Source organism: Haliotis rubra, unplaced genomic scaffold (genome assembly GCF_003918875.1).
Source record: "Haliotis rubra isolate DU_JTF1 unplaced genomic scaffold, ASM391887v1 Scf345, whole genome shotgun sequence".
NCBI classification, from domain to species: domain Eukaryota; kingdom Metazoa; phylum Mollusca; class Gastropoda; order Lepetellida; family Haliotidae; genus Haliotis; species Haliotis rubra.
In genome coordinates this window covers 1117153-1130425 of record NW_025767019.1, presented here as the reverse complement: position 1 = coordinate 1130425, position 13273 = coordinate 1117153, and the positions used below count along the sequence as shown (strand labels likewise).

The 13273-nt window shown below is 40.8% G+C and overlaps 1 pseudogene; it reads right to left on the bottom strand.

Moving 5' to 3' along the window:
• Positions 1 to 1783: 1783 nt before the first annotated feature.
• On the bottom strand, positions 1784 to 12873 carry LOC124284798 (annotated as a pseudogene).
• Between the last annotated feature and the right edge of the window lie 400 nt (positions 12874 to 13273).

Below are 13273 nucleotides of genomic sequence, written 5' to 3'. Positions count from 1 at the left end.
GTGTATAGTCTCATTGGTCACCCAAGATAGCACCTGGCAACTAACTGCATAATGTCCGACACTCTTTCAAAAAGTAATTTAGTTAGCCTACCAGTGTGCTCACAGAACTGCTCCTGAGAATCTATTTGAGCTCCTGACACAGTCCCTGCCACCTAAATGTCCCCGTTCCAGTTCCTTGACATTCCCCAATTTCAAATGAACACATTCCGAGGCAGATATTTCAGTGCGGCAGCAGCTGTCAAATAGAATCAGCCCCTGGCTCTTTAAAAACTCTGACTCTCTTCCATTATTCAAAGCCCTCCTGAAGACCTATCTGTTCAACAACTATCTCAGACTCTAGACTCTCTTTGCTAAAGCTTTGAGAGTGCATTGATGAATGAAAACCGCTATACAATGGAACTATTATTATCATTAATACAGTAATATACACATGGAAAGAAGAATGACAAGAAACATCTGATTTTTAAACTTCATATAGCCATTTATATTTATATAATTATTTGGTTTGTTGGTAGGATTATTTTGATCCTTACGGGGCACCATGCATTGATTTTACATACAGTAGTTTGATGGCTTCAATCCTAAAAAGTGAAAGAATAATTACACATGGGTTAGTGATGTGGTACAGTTCATAGAGCTGAGAAGTATTTAGCATATTCATGGATCTTTGTTGTGTGGAAGAGAAAATTCAAAACACATATCGGATTATCCTTTGACATGCACTTAATGATAGTATCGATGTCGACTACGCGGATACGCGGTGCATCGATACAAAACACATTTAGGCAATATATCAGGATATTTATATCGCGAGAGTCCATGATACATCGATGTATCGCCACAAGACGCATATATCCCGATACAACTTAAATACTACTTAAAGTCGTAAGGAGTATTGCATTAGGAGTAGGAAAGGAGTCTCTTTGAAATTCTTCTGAATTTTGAATACAAATTCAATTTTAAAGGAATTTGTTTGTGTCTTTTATCTTTGTTACATGAACAAATGAGTTGGTGTACAAGTTAAAGAGTGTGAACATTTTACAAACTCTGTCTGTAGAATAATTGTCTCTCAAGTAATTGAAATATGCAGATATGTATTAGTTGTTTGACAAATAACACCATTTATTAACAACTATGAACGATGTCTTAACTTTGTTAAGAAGAGCACAAAGAGAAGATAAAATTTAAAAAGGAGACTTAAGTTTTTTTTCAGTAATTCTGATATAAATTACATTGAGTTGTTTGTGTAAGCATTGGTGTAAAATACAACTTCCCCAAGGAAACTTCAGTTTCAAATGTATATATACAGTGTATTAGATCTGTACTTTCTTAAGTATTAAATGCTGAACAGCTTTTCAAATGTGTGTGAATGTAACACAAAATCTGCTTTATAACAAATAAAAGTTTCAGTCATTTTATCTACCATATCTGTTCTTTTTAGAAATTGTAAAGTATCGAGATAATGATCATATCGCCACAAGTGTATCATGATGATAATCGTCTCAAGGTTCCTTGCCAATACTTTCATGATAGATCGCCTCACTTCATTAAACTGGTATCGGGATATAATATAATCTCAAATTAGGCCATGATACACAGCTCTACTTGATGCATGTAGACATAAATATGAGGTTTAACTTTTCAGTAGAAGGCTGCACTTCATGCAGTGATGTAGGGCTGAATCAAGCCCTGCAATAGCATGGGACACAGGGCACCGGGTTCCATGTTAAGCTAAATGTACAAAAAGAGTAAGAGTAAAAAGATAAATAAACTCAAAGACATATTTTATCATTTCTCATAATTTTATTAGCCTTTAGCAAATAAGTCAGATAATATTTGCACATTCGCTAAAATATATAAGGCTTTTGTATACATCTTGTCTAATGAAACTACTATGGAAATGAATTTCTTTTAAAAAATGCCCCCAGACATTAAAAAGTATATAACATGTCATCTTTGACCTTATGCTAAGGAAAGTTTTCATTCACAAACAAAATTTACTTTTAAAACACAGAACCACTCATACATGTTCCCACACTGTGAATGAACCCTCTGACATTTCATGTGTGCATCATGATAGTGTAGTAACTGAAAACACTGACTGATCTACTGAAAGATATTCCATGAGATCTTCCCCCACACAATAGAGGTTCCTGGGTTCCAGGTTTTGATGAACTCTCATTAGAACATGAGTAAACTGTACCAGTTGGTTAACAAATACACAAACTCTGTCTTAATTGTCTTAATCACCTCTGGTGAAAAAAATGAGTGACTCCAAACAAAATTTCAAAACAAAGCTTATAGCAGGCATCCAATAAACAGCAGATGCCAGTGAAATTGTTTGAAGAGGAATCGCCCCAAATTGCCTTACTGAAAGAAGTACAAGTCTCACAATTTTTATGAAAAGTGTTTGGAAATAAATCGTCAAGTTATTCATATGAGTTCCTCAAACTGCAATGTTTGTGCATTTTGACATGAATTTCATGTTTTCTGAAATGAATTGATGGAAGTTATTTTATTAATCCTTCTTCTTCTTCTTCTTTTTCTTCTTGGGCCTCTGCTCCTCAACTTCTTCCTCCTCCTCAACCTCCATGCTTTCATCAGCATTCTTCTTTTTCTTCTTCTTCTTCTTGGGGATCTGCTCATCCTCTTGTGTAGTGTCAAGATCTCCAGTTGTGTTGGCACCAATAGACTCTTCTAGCTTCCTCTTTCCTTCTTCTCCTCTTCTTCTTCTCTCTTCTTTTGCCAGCTTGGCCTGAACAACCACAGCCTGAAAGTGAAGAAAAATATGGTTCTTTAAAGAGTCCATAACACAAAATGAATGTTGAATACCATTCCAGTAAATCCTGCCACACAGGCACAAGCCCTGAAACTAAGACACTAATTCTACCCTACACAGGCACTAAATCCAACCACACAACTAGGCAGTTTATCAGTCATCTGTTACAAACCCAATGAAAATGTCCCATCTTCCACCCAAGCCATCCTGTATCCCTTCCTTCATAGACTCACCTCCTCCACAGCTTGCTTCATAACATCCACGCTCTTGGCGGGCAAGTCAGCTTCCTCATAGAAGGTCAGCCTGTCCCTCCACCTGCTGCTGTCAGATGCTCCCCAAACACAGTTGTCGGGTATTCTGTCAGAAATACAACACATTTTCTTTAACTTCACAGTGGATTCTACATGAAGAGTTTAGGACATAAAGGCCAGTGATAGGTATTGAGAGCTACAATCCCATTGAGTAAATGAGTGAATATGATTTTACATCGCTTTTAGCACTATTCCAGCAATATTATGGCTGGGGACACTTGTGAAATAGGTTTCACACATTGTACCCATGTCGGAACTTGAACTCCATGTCTTTGATCGTGACTTAGGGGGTGCTTTTAACCACTAGGCTACTCCCACCATTGCCACAGCTACTCCCACAACCCCTACAATTTCACAGCTACCCCACAACCCCCCTACAATCTCACAGCTACCCCACAACCCCCTACAACCTCACAGCTACCTCCCACAACCCCTACAACCTCACAATAACTACAACCTCCAGCTACTCCCACAAACCCTCACAATCTCACCTACCCACAACCCTCACAGCTACTCCCACAACCCCTACAATCACACAGATAATCTCAATACAGCTACAATTACACAGCTAATAAACCCCTACAATCCTCACTAATAAACTCCCCCACAAACTCACAGCTACCCCTCATAACAAACCCCTAACCCCCTACAGGGCTTAATCTCACAACCCCCTAATCTCACAGCTACCCACAACCCCTACAACTCCTTACAGCCCCAACAATCACACAGCTACTCCCACAACCAATCACATTAGCTACAATCACAATTTAACAAGCTCTCCCCCTACAACTCCCCTAACTCAACAGCTACCCCATTAACCCTATACATTTCTATACAGCTACTCCACAACCCCATAACCCCTACAACTCTCATAGCTACCCCTAGCTAACCCCTATAATCTCACAGCTACTCCCACAACCCCTCTACAACCTCTCACAGCTACTCCCACAAACCCCTACAATCCTCATGTAGCACCTATAGCTACCTCCATAACTTCACAGCTAACAACTCCTCACAGCTACCCTACCCCTACAAGGCCACCCCACTAACTCTCATAACCCCTACCACACACACCCCCAAACCCCTACAATCTCAGAAGCAACCTCAGCTACCTAATAACCCCTACAATCACACAGCTACTCCTATTGTGCTAACCCCTACAATCACACAGCTACCCCACAACCCCCAATAACAATAGCTACCCTACAGCATACAGCTCCCCACAACCCCTACAATCTCACAGCTACAATAAACCCCTAACACAGCTCTCCCCTACAACTCATAGCTAACTCCCACAACTACCCTACCCCTCTACAATCTCACAGCTAGCCCACCCCCTACAACCCCCCCACAACTCCCCAACCTCACAGCTACCCAGCAAACCCCCTACAACATCACAGCTATCCCATTAACCCCCTACAACTCCATAATTTCTACAGCTACCCCACAACCCCCTACAATCACACAGCTACCCCACAACCCCCTATAATCACACAGCTACCCCACAACCCCCTACTATCTCACAGCCACCCCACAACCCCTACAGTCTCACAGCTACCCCACAATCCCCTACAATCTCTCACAGCTACCCCCATAACCCCCTACCCCAGCAACAGCTACCCCATAACTCACAGCCCCTACAATCTCACAGCTACCCCACAATCACACAGCTACCCCACAACCCCCTACAATCACACAGCTACCCACACAGCTCAAGCCCCCCACAACCCCCTACAATCCTATACAGCTACTCCACAACCCCTACAATCTCATAGCTACCCCAGAACTCCCTACAACCCCCATACCCCCTCATAGCTACCCCCAGAACCCCCTACCTCACACCCTACAACTTCACAGCTACCCCACAACCCCTACAACCGCTACAACCGCATTGTGCTACCCTGGCACAACCCCCTACTCGCACAGCTACCCAGAAACACCCCTAGAATCTCACAGCTACCCCAAAACCCCCTACAACCTCTCAGCTACCCTACAACCCCCTACAACCTCAGTCAGGTTGAAGATGTAATTTCCTGACAACTAATCCACTTGTCTCCTCTCAAGACAAGCACAGGTTACAAGGAGCCCATTCCAAACCTGTATCCGAACAGGATCCGCAATGGTTCCATAACCTTACTGAACAAACCTATTAGCATATACTTATGACTCTTTGAATATTAGTGAGTGAGTGAGTTTAGTTTTACGCCGCACTCAGCAATATTCCAGCTATATGGCGGCGGTCTGTAAATAATCGAGTCTGGACCAGACAATCCAGTGATCAACAGCATCAGCATCGATTCATGCTAATTGGGAACCGATGACATGTGTCAACCAAGTCAGCTGAAGCCTGACTACCCGATCCCATTAGTCACTTCACGACAAGCATAGTCAGCCTTTATGTGGCAAGCGGGTTGTTGAAGACCAATTCCACCTCGGATCTTCACGGGCCCTTTGAATATTAGGGTGTGTTAGCATGGTTTATTTCCTCACCAGAGAAACAGTCGATCCTGGAAGCAATGGAACACTTGTTGGCCAGGTAGCTTAGATATTCTGCCCTTTGTTCTTTGAGCCAGCTCACTCAATGAAGGTGGAGGAAAGATAAGTCCGTAGACTTTGGAGTGTTTCCTCGAGTCTTCAAAGCTCTGAAACCAAAACCCTCCACATGAAACACTTACAGATGCACTAATTTCAGGTCACTAAAGTTTTAAACTAATCAAGATTTTGGACTTATCAAACATGAAGTAACTGTGGGTAGACACATTGGGAGGTGAAGTGATGTGTGGTGAAATTGGGTTTAACGTCAGGTATGAGAATATTTTGTCTATATGACACGGTATGCGGTGTATGTGTAACTGCCAAGACTTAAGGTGGTTTTATAGTGCTAGCCCATTGAGATACCATGCCGAGAGTGAAGCATGAATACCCCACTAGACACACATTATACTGACTTTGTCGATTCTCAGTCCTTGTTAAAACACAGCGCAGGCAGGGCCCAACAAGTACCATATATTAACGCCTTTTATATGACGTCGGGATCGTGACCTTCCGCCTCCTCGGCAGATTTCTAACCACTATTACACGGAGGCAGCGTCTAGACACATTTGGAAATACCATCACTTTACACATATTCTGTCCTGAACTCCCTCACTCAGCAGACAGACATGGGTACTGGGGCCTACCCTGTAGACCATTAGCAAGACAGAAAAGTAGTGTTGGGAGCCTTTTCCTTCCCCGACCCGGCCAGTTAGGACTCATGAGGTAGTAGGTACCCTGAAACCCCCTTTGACAGGCCTAGTGATATGAGAGACCCTACCTGAAGAGCCTCTCTCTGCCTCCCAGGATCTGCACAGTGGAAGCAGGGTATTTGGCCAGGTTCGGCCAGACTGCCAGAGTGGGCGCATCAGACTGGCACCAACCTGACAAACAGAACAAATACATTATGGAATCGTGTCAACCGTAGTAAAGACAAATGGGTTTGACATTGTGTTCAAGACTGCTGCACCATAATTAAATAGTGCAGTTCATACCTGTGTGGGTGTGCTAGTCGAGACAGAAACTAATGCTGGTTTTAGTCCCACCATGCTGCTAGGGAACAAGAGTTCCATCAGTGCAAAATAAGCCCTAACTCCAGACATCAGGGCTGGTAACTTCAAAATGTTACCAGCCCAAATTGGATTTAACCACTTCAATATGGTGAATTTACTCAGATGTATGGAACATCTAAATTTTTACCAGACCATCAGGCTGGCTAGCTGTAAATTTAGACTCGGCTCCATCAGAAATCTAGACCGCCTGGTGGTCGGACAGGCCTTATTTCATACACACATCTTTTGGTTATCTTTAACTTACAAGGACTGGAGCAAGTACAATATCTTCAGCTATGATGCAGGACGGCTAAGCATCGACTATCAGTTCTCTAGACAGACACTCAAACCACCACACCATACTAGTTCCATTGATTTATGTATTTGCTTGTTGTTTAATGCTGTACTCTGATATTTCAGCAATATTTCAGCAAATGGCAGCAGTCTTTAATAATCAAGTCTGGTCCAGATAAATGATTGAGAAACGACGGTCAACCACGCCAGCAAGCCTGGAACACCAGATCCCCTTAGTCACCTCTCATGACAAGCATGGGTCACTGAAGACCAATTCTAACCCAGATCTTTGCATGTGAGTTAGCGCCTTAATTCAAGATAAAATGTACATTCGCCTTTAACTGAGAGCTGCATAGCTGTACCATAAACTCCTGACAGGACTAATGTCGGTGCTCAAAGACAGGGATTAAAGGCCATTGCCTCGGAGAAGGCACTATGGATAAATAATTAAGGTGTCAAATCTGTTCAATTGCAAGGACTCTGACCACTTGTGATCTTTTGGTATTTAAAGAAATTGTTCAGCTTTAGTAACAATACAGAAGAAAGTTCTTTCAAAGTTGATAAATTATGACAATGTGCAATTGCTCCTTTGTCTCTTCAAGAATCAGTGCATACCTGTTCACCGGATGAGAGTGGCAAGATTTGGTGCCACAGAGCTCATTTTAGTCTTCAGGTACCCTCGAGTTGTTTTCTGTATTCTTATCAATCCACTACTCGTGTTGCAAACATGCAGATGTTCATTAGATCAATGGGGAGATGTCCATTCCTGAAAACATAATACACAGGAAGTCAATAATCCAGTACAACTGTACCAACCCTTCCTATGCTTGGAATTATTTTCTATATTAACGCATTTACCTCGCAGTATTCTAGCTGTATGCTGAGGGCAGTCTGTAAATAATTGAATGAGTCAGAGCAACCTGTGATTGATTCATTGAAAATGGCAGTTCAGGTAAGATGACACCCATCTGAGTCTGACCCTTCAATCCACTTAGTCGCTTATTACTTATAAACAGTACAAATGTCTCATAGATGACCTTGACCTTCATAATGTTGAAATACTTGACCAATCCTCATACTTTCAAGCAAACCCTGAATTATCAAAGTCATCCTCTGGCTTCTATAGACGCATGTGTTTTGTATTACCCTACACACTGACCTTGCAGATTCAAACAAGGCCATGACCTTTCCAACTGATGGAAAATACTGACATCTCAACTCACCCATGGATGACCTTGCTGCATCAAATATGGCCTTGACCTTCCCAGCATCCATGACAATCTCTTCCAGGTCCTCACTCTTCTCTTCTGTCAAATCTTTGCGACTCTGGATAAACTTTACGACCTTTGGATAAACTTGACGACTTTGGCATATGTGTAGTTGTCAGGTACGACCTTCACCAGCTCTGGGAAGTGGTACGAGTACCATTCTCTGCGAATAGCAATTTGTTAAGTAATTCTCACAGCTACTTTTATCCCCTTCCTTAATTAATTAACCCTACTTAATTATACTGACTGACTGAGTTTGGTTTTACGCTGCTTTTAGCAATATTCCAGCAACATCACGGCGGGGGACACCAGAAATGGGCTTAAACACATTGTACCCATGTGGGGATTCAACATCCGGTCTCATCCGGGCGCTGACGAGCCAACACTTTAACCATTAGGCTACCCCCACCCACTCTGCACTTAATTATAAATAACAAAAGTCAGAGGGAGGATAACATGTTAATAGGTCCAACAGACATGATCGCTTAAAGCCAGCAATCATGACTGTTGCACTAAAAGCAACAAATGCTGCAATCTGCAAATTCAGATTCAGATAATTCAAGCAACCAGAATGGACCAGACAACCCATTATGTGAAGCCCCAGTAACAATCCAAACCTATCAGCACAGTGGTATACAGTGACCACCCAGTCCAAACTTGTCACCCTATACCTCAGTTCTCGCACCAGCAAAGCTGAACTGACACACCTTTCTAACTTTGGGCCTCAAAATAAAAGTTGACTTCTACTGTAGCCATATTACTGGTAACCCCAATAAACAATGATACTACTATTTCTTGCTATACATACTTGATCCCTCATGGAGAAGGTGTTGTTGATATCTTTATCCAGCTGGTCGAGGAGACTAATGCTCTGTATAATCATGTTATCCACACGGTTCACGCTTGAACTTGACCTTGGCCCTGAGAAGCTGTGCCCCAAGGCCGAAGCTGAGCTTTGGGATGCGGACTTGTCAGTCAAACCTTTGACAAGGCTTAAGCGGAAAGTGGACACTTATCCCTGTGAAAATGGACAGACATGGACTGTTCACAATGATTCAAGTGGTCAAATGATTTTATCACTGAAAAGTCAGCTGCATGCTCCTTATATCTGTTTAATTTGTCTGAAACAGAGATAATAATGTTCTCAAAGCTTCTTGCACTGCAAACTGAGTTTGCCTGAGTTAACCGAGTTTGGCCCGTAAGAAAGTTAAGAGCTACAAAATCGTAAGGATGCTGAAGATGTCTTCAAGTGGTTTCAAGTGACAGAAGTAAGGGTGACTATTGAGGAGGAAACAACCATTGCAATAGCGACTATTCTATTGCTACCAACTATTGAAACAGTATTGCAATACTTTTATCTCTCCTTGAATGTTCTCATTTGAAGTCATTTCCCAAATGAATGCATAGTTCATATGAAATAAAAAATAAGCTGAAGTAGTTTCAGTCTCTTTTAATAATTGACAAGAAACTTGAAAACCCAGATCAAGCTTTGTTTTAAGAGGTAGTCAGAGGTGGAGATCTCTAAATCAAAGTCAATGAATCTGGTACTTCCTGTATTTTGCTCTCATGATTTATCAATGGTGAAGTCAATTACTAAATTATTGATAGTCACACATACTCATTGATGCATCAATAGTTTTTCGTCTGCCACCATCAATTAATTGCTACCGGAGGCTCAACAATTGCAATCCATCGATAGTTTGACAGCCCTAGACAGGAGGAACATTTACCTGTATGAGAACATTTTAATGCAGATAAGACTGGTCTCTTTCATTAATTAACTCCTCAAAGAACCCTTCCTCTAAAATCTGAAGTAACTGGTAAAGAAATCCAACATGGGAGACATTTACCGAATAACAAACCATGGACACAATAACAAACAGGTTACTATGATCCCTACGAAGTTTGTTATATCCATGTTGTACTGCAATCAAGTCTGGACCACACAATCCTGGGATATTGTTAGCAGTGATCCACTCCATCTGTTTAATGATAAACAATCAACGGAACTGACCACCCCTGCACTTGGTCAAATCTTATATCCAGAACAACTTACTTGGTACCTATTTCTAACATAATCCCAATGGGGTCTCAAATGCACTCTCAGATTTTAGGAATTAAAAGTTCGACTCAGAAACGCATCTCCTCTGATGATTTCAGGCACCACACCAATATGTGGAACAAGAAATGCTTCAGTTCCTCTGAAATGGCAGCACCAATCTTGGCATCACCAACACCAACAGTTATCTTCTCCTTCTTGCCAGCTGGAACATTTGTCTCCAGGAACAGACGAGGGTCCTCTGCAGCAGCCCTGTTGCCATATTTGTACAGAGAGGGCTACAGTGGGGATACAGCTCATGTAGAAAGTGCAGGATGATTGTATATGAAGAGCACAAAAATAGTAGTGCACATTAAGAGAGTATAAATTGTGGATATTGTATGCGTACAGTATATCAATATTTAGGAAAGTACAGTGAGGAGTGAGTTTAGTTTCACGAGCACTCCAGCAATATTCCAGCTATATGGGCGACAGTCTGTAAATAACGAAGTCTGGACCAGACAATCCAGTGATCAGCATGAGCATCGATTCAAGCGCAAGTGGGAACCGACACATGTGTCAACCAAGTAAGTCAGCGAGCCTGACCACCCGGGATCCCTTTTAGGTCGCCTCTCTCACGACAAGCATGGATTACTGAAGATCAATTCTAACCCGGTCCTTCACCGGTCTAGTAAGTAGAGAATACAGTAAGAGCACTGTATATGTAGAGACCATACATAGTGAAATAGAGAGTACAAAGTGGGGATATTGTACACCGAGAGAGGGCACATTGATATTGAGGAAGTACAGTAAGAGCACTGGATCCCCACGATGGGTCGCAGCCAACTCACACCACAAGACATCTGGCAGTTGGTTGTAAACGTAAGTATGTTTGGTGAAAAACAGTGATCAATAAAGATCATACTGACCATTATTCTAGAAACCCCGTGGTTTGTTTTCTTTTATATCCCAACTATCACTGTTTGAATGTATCAACAACTTAGACGCTATTTTGTGAAGTCGTCGGTGCATATGGAAATATGAACCCATGAGAAAAACGCATCTACCTGCATATAAAAATGTAGTTATTTTTCATTCAAATCATTATATTATTGTTTCTGTGTTGATACATAGAGAGAAAAATCTTAATAATAATGATAATAATAACATGTACATGAACATTGGCGATCCTGACATATTTTTCATTCAAAAACATTATTTTTCAGTGTCGATAATAATACAGAATGATGATAATAATTTGTACATTCTATGGGGATACTGGAACCCGACAGACAAAAATATAATGTGATTCCAACTAAAATGCCTGCAAAATCCTAAACAGCAATGGTTTCAATTATCAAATTCTTCACCATATCCCACCAACAAATTCATTACTTTCAAAATGGGATACTTGACAGCAATTTATGTGGCTATTGTAATAATCAAGTGAAATAGTTGATCATCTGTTCTGGTATTGCAAACACAAGAGTTGCATCTGGACCCAAGTTGAAAAATGGGTCAACCAGAAAGACGATTTATACATTAAACTAAACAAGAAAGATATACCGTACTTTGGCTCACTGCTACCAAATTTTGGACCAATAAATCTTTTAATAATTGTATGCAAACAATTTATCTTCAAAAATAAAACATATAAAACTTAATAAATTTTGAAATGATCCAGGAAGAACTGACATGCTTTTATTTCTTTTATGAAATACACAGCAAAAAGTACGGACATCTTAACCAATTTACTTTCAAATTCTGGTCATCTTGTCACCTTTGTTTATATAGACAATTATATACATGTGCAGCTATGTATAAATGCAACAAAAAATAAAGAACTTATAAAACAAAGTTTTAAAAGTGGGGATTATTGTACAAAGAGAGAGCATATAGGATGTGGAGCAAGTAGTGAAATGTAGTGAGGACACTGTAGAGGGCATAGATTTATTCACTTATTCATTTTATCAGTTTAAAAAATATATATAACAAATATTGACACTAAGGATTTAACAACTCAGTAGATAGTATATATATATCTAAACTAGAATTTTAAAGCACCTATAGGGGAATGAGAGAATAGTGTTAGAATAAACAATATTAAATCTGATGTTGCAAAATGACCCCCAACAACTGAACTATGACCCCAACAGCTGAATCCATGACCCCCAACAACTGAACTATGACCCCCTAGTTTTAAGACTGGGAGATGATTATCACAAAAAAATGAGCGGACATTTGATTCATGTAACCCAAGCTCCCAATCATCTCAAATCCTATCTCAAACTCTTAAAAACCTGCATTACTAAAAACAGCTGACATTTAATAGCAGTCTGTAAGTCTACACTGTTTCATGCATATGCAGCTTTGTCTCACCTTCAGAGATGCTGTTTATGTTGTCAAGAGCATTGGTTCCACTTTTGAATGGGGAGAAGGCCACAAGTTTTATGATAGAGTTGAATTTGCTCAGATCGTCACACTTTGCTCCACTTTTATGCGGTTGCAACATCGCCACTTCCTTCAATCTCGCATTAACGAACAGACCATACTCCCCGAGGCATGCTCGAACAGCGCAGTACAGACTCTGTGCCTGCATTGTAAGTAGAGAATTACAGGTGAGACTGAATCTGAGTGGGTGAGTGCAGTTCTAAGGTTTTCCTGTCAGACAAGCATGCAAATGCAAACCACCCACCAGCAGGTAAAACCAATGGTTCGGACAGTATGAGTAGAAAGACTGTTTTGACACTCAATTATTTCTGATCATTGATAGCTGTTAATTCATTATCAACACATGAACTGATTATTGATTTGTTAATTGTAAATTTAAAAGTGAATTATTTGATAAATTGATGAAGAGTGCAATTCATAACACAAGAATTAGTCAAGGAATCTATCCAGGATTCTTGAACTTACTGCCCTTGGAAAGCAGTTTGGGAACAGACTGTTATTTTGATCAAATTAGTCAGGGCATTCAAGCCATGTCTGCAGAGCCATAA